The sequence below is a fragment of the Salvelinus alpinus genome, chromosome 12 (assembly GCF_045679555.1).
Source record: "Salvelinus alpinus chromosome 12, SLU_Salpinus.1, whole genome shotgun sequence".
Taxonomy (NCBI): domain Eukaryota; kingdom Metazoa; phylum Chordata; class Actinopteri; order Salmoniformes; family Salmonidae; genus Salvelinus; species Salvelinus alpinus.
Genome location: NC_092097.1, coordinates 16687160 through 16698049, shown reverse-complemented (window position 1 = coordinate 16698049; position 10890 = coordinate 16687160). Strand labels below are relative to the sequence as shown.

The window sequence follows — 10890 nt, the reverse complement described above, 5'->3', positions numbered from 1 at the left end:
AGCTAATCTGGAGGTGAAAGAAATGCATACCTGTTTAGGCGAAGTGCTGGCTAGCGGAGTAGAAGACTTGAACAAGAAAAGGAGAGCTCTATAGGAGCTCAGATGCAATAATTGAATTACCTAATATCCAACATTTCGATAGACAAGCTGTCTTCATCAGCTCACAAGCTCAAAGAATGTGACCGCCGACTGCTGAAGCACATAGCACGTAAAAATCATCTGTCCTCGGTTGCAACACTCACTACCGAGTTCCAAACTGACTCTGATAGCAACGACAGCACAATAACTATTTGTCTGGAGCTTCAGGAAATGGGTTTCCCTGGCCAACCAGCCGCACACAAGCCTAAGAGCACCATGCGCAATGCCAAGCGTGGGCTGGAGTGACGTATCATGCTTCACCATCTGGCAGTCCAATCTGGGTTTGGCGGATGCCAGGAGAATGCTACCTGCCTGAATGCATAGTGCCAACTGTAAAGTTTGGTGGAGGAGGAATAATGGTCTGGGTCTGTTTTTCATGGTTCGGGCTAGGCCCCTTAGTTCCAGTGAAAGGAAATGTTAACGCTACAGCATACAATTACATTCTAGACCACAGGACCCTATGTCAAGTTATGCGTGAAGGGCTGTAGGAAGTCAGGCGCAGGAGAGCCGATATTTGGTAGCAAAACGGAGCCTATTTGGCGAACCAAAAGCACACGGCACAAACAAACACAAAATACAAATATGGGTTGAACATAACCCAGCGCAACCAGCCTAACGTGCGCATACATGAAAACAGATAAACAATACCACACAAAGACATGGGGGAAACTGAGGGTTAAACACATAATGAGGGAAATGAGAAACACATAATGAGGGAAATGAGAACCAGGTGTGTGGGAAAACGAGACAAAACAAATGGAAATTGAAAAATGGATCGGCGATGGCTAGAAGACCGGCGAACACCGCCCGAACAAGGAGAGGCAACGACTTCGTAGAAGTCGTGACAGTACCCCCCCCCCCCCCCCCCCCGACACGCGGCTCCAGCAGTGCGTCAACACCGGCCTCGGGGACGACCCGGAGGGCGAGGCGCAGGGCGATCTGGACGGAGACGGTGGAACTCTCGCAGCAGAGAAGGATCCAACACGTCCTCCACCGGAACCCAGTATCTCTCCTCCGGTATATACCTCTCCCAGTCCACGAGGTACTGAAGGCCCCTCACCCAACGTCTCGAATCCAGTAGCGAACGAACGGAGTACGCCGGGGCCCCCTCGATGTCCAGAGGGGGCGGAGGAACCTCCCACACCTCAGACTCCTGGAGCGGGCCAGCCACCACCGACCTGAGGAGAGACACATGGAACAAGGGGTTAATGCGGTAATCGGGGGGAAGCTGTAACCTGTAACAAACCTCTTTCACTCTCCTCAGGACTTTAAATGGACCCACAAATCGCGGACCCAGCATCCGGCAGGGCAGGCGGAGGGGCAGGTTTCGGGTCGAGAGCCAGACCCGGTCTCACTACGGTGGCGCCAACTTTCTGGCGCAGCACGGCGTGCTGAAGGTGAACATGGGCGGCGTCCCATGTTTCCACCACGCGCCGGAACCAGTCATCCACCGCAGGAGCCTCGGTCTGACTCTGATGCCAAGGAGCCAGAACTGGCTGATACCCCAATACACACTGGAAGGGGGAGAGGTTATTGGAGGAGTGGCGGAGCGAGTTCTGGGCCATCTTTGCCCAGGGCACGAACGCTACCCACTCCCCTGGCCGGTCCTAGCAATAGGACCTCAGAAACCTACCCACATCCTGGTTAACTCTCTCCACCTGCCTGTTACTCTCAGGATGAAACCCTGAGGTAAGGCTGATCGAGACCCTCAGACGTTCCATGAACGCCTTCCAGACCCTCGAAGTGAACTGGGGACCTCGATCAGACACTATATCCTCAGGTACCCCATAGTGCTGGAAGACGTGCGTAAACAATGCCTCCGCAGTCTGTAGGGCTGTAGGGAGACCGGGCAGAGGGAGGAGACGGCAGGACTTAGAGAAACGATCCACAATGACCAGGATCGTGGTGTTTCCCTGTGATGGGGGAAGATCGGTCAGGAAATCGAATGACAGGTGTGACCATGGCCGCTGTGGAACGGGTAAGGGGTGTAACTTACCTCTGGGTAGGTGCCTAGGTGCCTCACACTGGGCGTTCACCGAGCAGGAGGAAACATAAACCCTCACGTCCTTAGTCAAAGTGGGCCACCAGTACTTCTCGCTCAGACAGCGCACTGTCCAACCGATGCCTGGATGACCAGAGGAGGGTGACGTGTGGGCCCAATAGATCAGCCGCTCACGGACAGCAGACGGAACGTACAGACGCCCAGCGGGACACTGGAGGGGAGCGGGCTCTGCACGCAACGCCCGCCCAATGTCCGCGTCCAGCTCCCACACTACCGGCGCCACCAGGCAGGAGGCCGGGAGTATGGGAGTGGGATCCATGGGCCGCTCCTCTGTGTCATACAGCCGGGAGAGTGCGTCTGCCTTCACGTTCTGGGAACCTGGTCTGTAAGAAAGAGTGAAAACAAAACAGGTGAAAAACATGGCCCACCTTGCCTGGCGAGGGTTCAGTCTCCTCGCCGCCCGGATGTACTCCAGATTGCGGCGGTCAGTCCAGATGAGAAAAGGGTGTTTAGCCCCCTCAAGCCAATGTCTCCACGCCTTCAAAGTCTTGACGACAGCCAACAACTCCCGGTCCCCCACGTCATAGTTTCGCCCGTGCAGGTCCCTGAAAATCTCATCTACAATGGCTTGGAAGACTGATGGAGCATTCATCAACCCGTACGGCATGACGAGGTACTCATAGTGCCCAGAGGTGGTACTGAAAGCCGTCTTCCACTCATCTCCCTCCCGGATACGCACCAGGTTATAAGCGCTCCTGAGATCTAGTTTAGTGAAGAAGCGCGCCCCGTGCATTGACTCTATCGCTGTGGCTATGAGCGGTAGCGGGTAACTATACCTCACAGTGATCTGATTCAGACCCCGATAGTCAATACATGGGCGCAGACCTCCCTCCTTCACAAAAATAAACTCGAGGAGGCGGGTGAAGTGTAGGACCGAATGTATCCCTGACGCAGGGATTCGTAGACATATGTTTCCATAGCCTCCGTCTCCGCCTGTGAGAGGGGATACACGTGACTCCTGGGAAGTGCAGCGTCTACCAGGAGATCTATCGCACAATCGCCCCGTCGATGAGGTGGTAATTGAGTCGCCTTCTTTTTGGAGAAGGTGAGAGCCAAATCGGGATATTCAGGGGGAATGCGCACAGTGGAGACCTGGTCTGGACTCTCCACGGTAGTAGCACCAACGGAAACCCCTAAACACCTACCTGAGCACTCTCACGACCACCCCGTGAGAGCCCTCTGTGGCCAAGAAACAGTGGGGTTATGACAAGCTAACCAGGATAGGCCCAGCACCACGGGAAACTCAGGAGAGTCAATAAGGAAGAGACTAATTCTCTCCGTATGACCCCCCTGCGTCACCATGCCCAAAGGAGCGGTAACCTCCCTAATCAACCCTGACCCTAATGGTCGACTATCTAAGGCGTGAACGGGGAAGGGCACATCCACGGGAACGATGGGGATCCCTAAATTATGGGCAAATGATCTGTCAAAAAAATTCCCAGCTGCGCCTAAATCGACGAGCGCCTTATTCTGGGAATGTGGGGAAAACTCAGGAAAAGTAACAAACAAAAACATGTGTGCAACAGAGGGCTCTGGGTGAGAATGGTGCCTTCTCACCTGGGGTGACGCCTGAGTGCCCTGCCTGCTGCCTCAAACCCTAGAGGAACCAACATGGCACCGACCAGCAGTGTGACCTCTGCGGCCACAGATGGTACACGTGAAAGCCCCCCCTCCGGTCTCCCTGTGCGCAGCACCTCCCAGCTCCATAGGCACCGGAGCGGTGGTGCTGGGAACGGGAATCGACAAGAGCCCTCTCTGGACGTCCGCGGGTGACCAGCAGGTTATCCAACCGAATGGACATGTCCACCAGCTGGTCAAAGGTAAGAGTGGTATCCCTGCAGGCCAACTCCCGACGGACATCCTCGCGCAGACTGCAACGGTAGTGGTCGATGAGGGCCCTGTCGTTCCATCCCGCTCCGGCGGCCAAGGTCTGAAATTCCAGTGCGAACTCCTGGGTGCTCCTCGTCCCCTACCTCAGGTGGAACAGACGTTCCAGGTGGAACAGACGTGAACTCCGTGAAGTCCTCCAACGCCACATCTCCTTCTCTCCACACGGCGTTGGCTCACTCCAGAGCTCTCCCTGAGAGGCACGAGACGAGGGCGGACACCCTCTCCCTTCCAGAGGGAGCTGGATAAACGGTGCCCACGTAGAGGTCCAGCTGTAGCAGGAAGCCCTGGCACCATGCCGCCGTCCCATCATACTCCCTGGGAAGGGCGAGACGCATCCCACTGGAACCGGGTACAGGAGGGACGGGTAGTGAGAACTCCTGTTGTGCTGGGGGAGGTAATGGAGGACCTCCCTGTCTCTCCCAGCGATCCATCGTCTGGACGACACGGTCCATGGCGGTGCCGAGATAGTGAATCAACGCTGTGTGCTCCTGGACGCGCTCCTCGATTCCGCTACCATAGGTACCTGCTCCTGCTGACTCCATAATGGGTGTGGTATTCTGTCAAGGTATGCGTGAAGTGCTGTAGGAAGTCAGGCGCAGGAGACCAGATATTTGGTAGCAAAACGGAGCCTTTTATTTGGCGAACCAAAAGCACATGGCACAAATGAACACGAAATACAAATACGGGTTGAACATTACCCAGTGCAACCAGCCTAACGTGCGCATACATGAAAACAGATAAACAATACCACACAAAGACATGGGGGAAACTGAGGGTTAAATACACAACACATAATGAGGGAAATGAGAACCAGGTGTGTGGGAAAATGAGACAAAACAAATGGAAAATGAAAAATGGATCGGCGATGGCTAGAAGACCGGCGACGTCGACCGCCGAACACCGCCCAAACAAGGAGAGGCATCGACTTCGGCAGAAGTTGATGACACCCTAAGACCTGCAATTTGACATGTTTCGGGCTTCGACCCCTTGTATCATATACACACACAAGACATGGAAGAATGCATAGAGTTTAAGGAAAATGAGCTTTAAAACAGCAAAAAAATATATCTGCCAACAAGAGGGGTGTGAACAGTTTGGGGTCGCATGGGTTGCGAGCTGGGGGTTTGTTACTACGTCGATAAATTATATTATCCATCTGGACCTTTGCCATCTCAGAAATTTGTGTGACCGGACCTTCTCAAATAGTACTTGAGTGCCCCTGTTCTAGATTATTCTGTGCTTCCAACTTTGTGGCAACAGTTTGGGGAAGGCCCTTTCCTGTTTCAGCATGACAATGCCCCTGTGCACAAAGTGAGATCCATGCAGAAATAGTTTGTTGAGATCGGTGTGGAAGAACTTGACTGGCCTGCACAGAGACCTGACCTCAAACCCATCGAACACCCTTGGGATGAATTGGAATGCCGACTGCGAGCCAGGCCTAATCGCCCAACATCAGTGCCCGACCTCACTAATGCTCTTGTGGCTGAATGGAAGATAGTCCCCGCAGCAATGTTCCAACATCTAGTGAAAGCCTTGCCAGAAGAGTGGAGGATGTTATAGCAGCAAAGGGGGGACCAACTCTATATTAATGCCCATGATTTTGTAACGAGATGTTCGACAAGCACGTGTCCACATATTCTGGTCATGTAGTGTATGTGTTCCTGTGAGTACCTTGGCCTGCCACATGTCAGGTACTTTTTTGATGAACAAGCTGTTGGCCATAAGCACCAGTTCTGATGACCTTGCCACTAAGCACTTTAGAGCCTTCACTATATCACTGAGGCTCTGGGACACAACCACTAACAACCGGTTATACCTGAGAGAGATAAGGGTGGATGGATGAGAATTAGAGAGAGATACTAAGGAGAATGGTGAATATGGGCCAGTAACTGAAAGGTCGCTCGTTTGAATAACCGAGCCAAAAAGCAAAAATGTGTCAATGTGCCCTTGAGCAAGACACTTAACCCCAATTTGTTCCAGGGGTGCCGTACTACTATGTCTAACCCCGTAAAACAACACATTTCACTACAGCTATCATGAGAAAAAATATAATATAACTATAGAAGAGCTCTCTGATACGGAGGATTAGGATGGTAACTGGAACTGGCTTGAGGTTAATGGTGGGAGAAGAAGATGTGGCACTGACAAGATGTTAGGGACTTCAGCAGTGATTAATGACAGGGCTAGGTTACCTGATGACCTCCTGGATTAGGACTGTGTTCATGGACTCCTCATACAGGACTGGGTACTTAGTCATCACATCCTGAAAACTGATAGGGGACAAACAAGATGCATTACCAGCCCAGCTTTAATTCATTCAAACTTACAACACACAATAACTCAACACCCCCACCCCCCCCCCCCCCCCCGTGGCGGGCTGGTGGGGCCGTGACCTTGTTTTGGGTTATGTACCGAACTGAGTTGAGGTATGTTAGCATGTCAACAGAATGGTATCCTGAGCATTTCCTATGAGCTTTTGTTAACAAGAAGAATGTAACAAATGTTCTCTGTTAAGCTTCAACTCAAATCTGTTGGTCTTTGCAAAGTATAACATCTAAAACAGACTACAGTAAGAGCTATATAAGCATCAAATATAAGCAAGACAAGTTCAAAACCGGTTTCTTGCTGGGGTAGAGTTTCAGTGAGAGAGGACACACACAACATAAATAAGGACTCTCTGAACCATAGAAAAATGCATACTCTTGCTAGAGGTATTTGTTTCAGCTGATAGTTCAAATGTATGTAATAAGAATGACATTTCAATGACAATAGGAACCAATTTGGAATATGTGCAATGTGTGTCAGACAGAGAACAAGGATGTGTAAAGCGTTACAGGGAAAGAAGAGAGATAAGTTACAGAACTCTAGACAGGAGAGAAGTGTATGAATAGTGGACAGTGGAGAATAGCTAGCACAAAAGGACCAGAGATAAAAGGGTAGGACATGAGAGTAGACAAAAGAGAAAGAAGGAGAGGTGAGATGAAAAGAGAAATACCAAAGGAAAAGTGGGAAGAAAAGAGAGAGAGAGTGTCTTCAACACCTTGTCCTGGTACTCCTCCAGGAACATCTTGAGCTGGCTGATACAGATGCACAGGTCACCGTCAATGAACTCATCTGGGATGTTCAACCCCAGTGGGCCGAACTTCCTGAGCTCAATGGCATTCCTGTGGAACAGGCAGACAGGAGCAGGGACTTAAGCTCTGCAGCCTAGATAGGAGAGAAGAGGAGGAGCAGGGGACAGTGTTAGGTGAGGTGTCTGGATATTATGTTTTCCACTTGAATTACACAATACAGTGCACAGTATAGTATGGAAATGGGAGGAGCCAGACCTTGGTGCAGGTAGTGATGAAGTCATAATTCAGGCTCAGGGAGGTCTTCAACAGGTTAGCCTTGATGCCTCTGGGAGGCTCTATGGTCATCTTATAGCCATTCTGGAGGATAGACACTGGGAACTTGCTGCTGGGCAGGCTGGTGAGCCACACACGAAAATCCTGGTGTACCTGAAGAGGTGTTGGCAGGTTTAAGAGTGACAAAAGGTTTTTACATCTTGCTTTACTGAGTGTACAAAACATTATGAGGACATGTTCTTTCCATCAAATACACAAAGTTTTAGAACACCAACTCATTCAATGGTTTTTCTTTATTTTTTACTATTTTCTACATTATAGAATAATAGTGAATACATCAAAACTATGAAATAACACATATGGAATCATGTAGTAACCAAAAAAGTGTTAAACAAATCTAAATATATTTTATATTTACAATTCTTCAAATAGCCACCCTTTGCCTTCATGACAGCTTTGCACACTCTTGGCATTCTCTCAACCAACTTCACCTGAAATGCTTTTCCAACAGTCTTGAAGGAGTTCCCACATATGCTGAGCACTTGTTGGAGGCTTTTCCTTTGCCCCGCGGTCCGACTCATCCAAAACCATCTCAATTGGGTTGAGGTCAGGTGATTGTGGAGGCCAGGTCATCTGATGCAGCACTCCCTCACTCCCCTTCTTGGTAAAATAGCCCTTACACAGCCTGGAGGTGTGTTGGGTCATTGTCCTGTTGAAAAACAAATGATAGTCCCACTAAGCCCAAACCAGATGGGATGGCGTATCGCTGCAGAATGCTGTGGTACACATGCTGGTTAAGTGTGTCTTGAATTCTAAATAAATCACAGACAGTGTCATCAGCAAAGCACCCCCACACCATAACACCTTTTCCTCCATGCATCTGTTCATCCACACCGCATCTCACAAAGAGACAGCGGTTGGAACCAAAAATCTCAAATTTGGACTCCAGACCAAAGGACACATTTTCACTAGTCTAATGTCCATTGCTCATGTTTCTTGGCACAAGCAAGTCTCTTCTTCTTTTTGATGTCCTTTAGTAGTGGTTTCTTTGCAGCAATTTGACCATGAAGGCCTGATTCACAAAGTCTCCTCTGAACAGATGATGTTGAGATGTGTCTTTTATTTGAACTCTGTGAAGCATTTATTTGGGCTGTAATTTCGGAGGCTGGTAACTATAATGAACTTATCCTCTGCAGCAGAGGCAACTCTGGGTTTTCCATTCCTGTGGCGGTCCTCATGAGAGACATTTTCATCACAGCGCTGGATGGTTTTGCGACTGCACTTGAAGAAATGTTCCGTATTGACTGACCTTCATGTCTTAAAGTAATGATAGACTGTTGTTTCTCTTTGCTTATTTGAGCTTTTCTTGCCATAATATGGACTTGGTCTTTTACCAAATAGGGCTATTTTCTGTATACCCCCTCTCCCTTGTCACAACACAACTGAGGCTCAAAAGCAGTAAGAAGGAATGAACTTTTAAGAAGACACACCTGTTAATTGAAATATATTTCAGGTGACTACTTCATGAAGCTGGTTGAGAGAATGCCAAGAGTGTGCAAAGCTGTCATCAAGGCAAAGGGTGGCTATTTGAAGAATCTCAAATATACAATGTATTTTGATTTGTTTAACACTTTTTTGGTTAGTACATGATTCCATATGTGTTATTACATAGTTTTGATGTCTTCACTATTATTCTACAATGAAGAATTCAATGAGTGGTGTTTTAAAACTTTTGACCGGTAGTGTAGTACCTTCGGAAAGTATTCAGACCCCTTGACTTTTTCCACATGTTGTTACGTTACAGCCTTATTATAAAATTGATTAAATAAATAAATATTCTCAGCAATCTACACACAATACCCCATAATGACAAAGCAAAAACATTTTTTATTTTTTATTTAGAAAAAACAGAAATACCTTATTTACATAAGTATTCAGACTCTTTGCTATGAGACTTGGAATTGAGCTTAGGTGCATCCTGTTTCCATTGATCATCATTGAGATGTTTCTACAACTTGATTAAGGTCCATCTGTGGTAAATTAAACTGATTGGACATGATTTGGAAAGGCACACACTTGTCTATGTAAGGTCCAACAGTTGACAGTGCATTTCAGAGCAAAAACCAAGCCATGAGGTCAAAGGAATTGTCTGTAGAGCTCCGAGACAGGATTGTGTCGAGGCACCAATTTGGGGAAGGGAACCAAAACATTTCTGCAGCATTGAAGGTCCCAGAGACCACAGTGGGCTCCATCATTCTTAAATAGAAGAAGTTTGGAACCATCAAGACTTCCTAGAGCTGGCCACCTGGCCAAACTGAGCAATCGGAGGAGAAGTGCCTTGGTCAGGGAGGTGACCAAGAACGCAAATGGTAACTCTGACAGAGCTCTACAGTTCCTCTATGGGGATGGGAGAACCTTCCAGGAGGACAACCATCTCTGCAGCACTCCACCAATCAGGCCTTTATGGTAGAGTGGCCAGATGGAAGCCACTCCTCAATAAAATACACGACAGCCCGCATGGAGTTTTCCAAAAGGCACCTAAATACCCTAAGACCATGAGAAACAAGATTCTGTGGTCTGATGAACTCTTTGGCCTGAATGCCAAGCGTCACAACTAGACTAAACCTGGCACCATGCCCATGGTGAAGCATGGTGGTGGCAGCATCATGCTGTGGGGATGTTTTTCAGCAGCAGGGAATGGGAGACTAGTCAGGATCGAGGCAAAGATGAACGGAGTAATGTACAGAGAGATCCTTGATGAAAACTTTCTCCAGAGTGCTCAGGACTTCAGACTGGGGCGAACGTTCACCTTCCAACAGGACAACGACCCTTACCACTAGAGGTCAACCGATTATGATTTTTCAACGCAGATACCGATATTGGAGGGCCAAAAAAAGCCGATACCGATTAATTGGCCGATTTTTTTTATTTATTTGTAATAATGACAATTACAACAATACTGAATGAACACTTATTTTAACTTAATATAATACATTAATAAAATCTATTTAGCCTCAAATAAATAATGAAACATGTTCAATTTGGTTTAAATAATGCAAAAACAAAGTGTTGGAGAAGAAAGTAAAAGTGCAATATGTGCCATGTAAGAAAGCTAACGTTTAAATTCCTTGCTCAGAACATGAGAGCATATGAAAGCTGGTGGTTCCTTTTAACATGAGTCTTCAATATTCCCAGGTAAGAAGTTTTAGGTTGTAGATATTGTAGGAATTATAGGACTATTTCTCTCTATACGATTTGTATTTCATATACCTTTGACTATTGGATGTTCTTATAGGCACTTTAGTATTGCCAGTGTAACAGTATAGCTTCCATCCCTCTCCTCGCTCCTACCTGGGCTCGAACCAGGAACACATCGACAACAGCCACCCTTGAAGCAGCGTTACCCATGCAGAGCAAGGGGAACAACTACTCCAAGTCTCAGAGCGAGTGACG

General features: G+C 48.2%; 1 protein-coding gene across 1 annotated transcript in view; it reads left to right on the top strand.

Moving 5' to 3' along the window:
• LOC139536571 (uncharacterized) overlaps positions 1–10890 on the top strand; it is a 154527-nt gene that overhangs the window by 39874 nt on the left and 103763 nt on the right. The window lies entirely within an intron of this gene.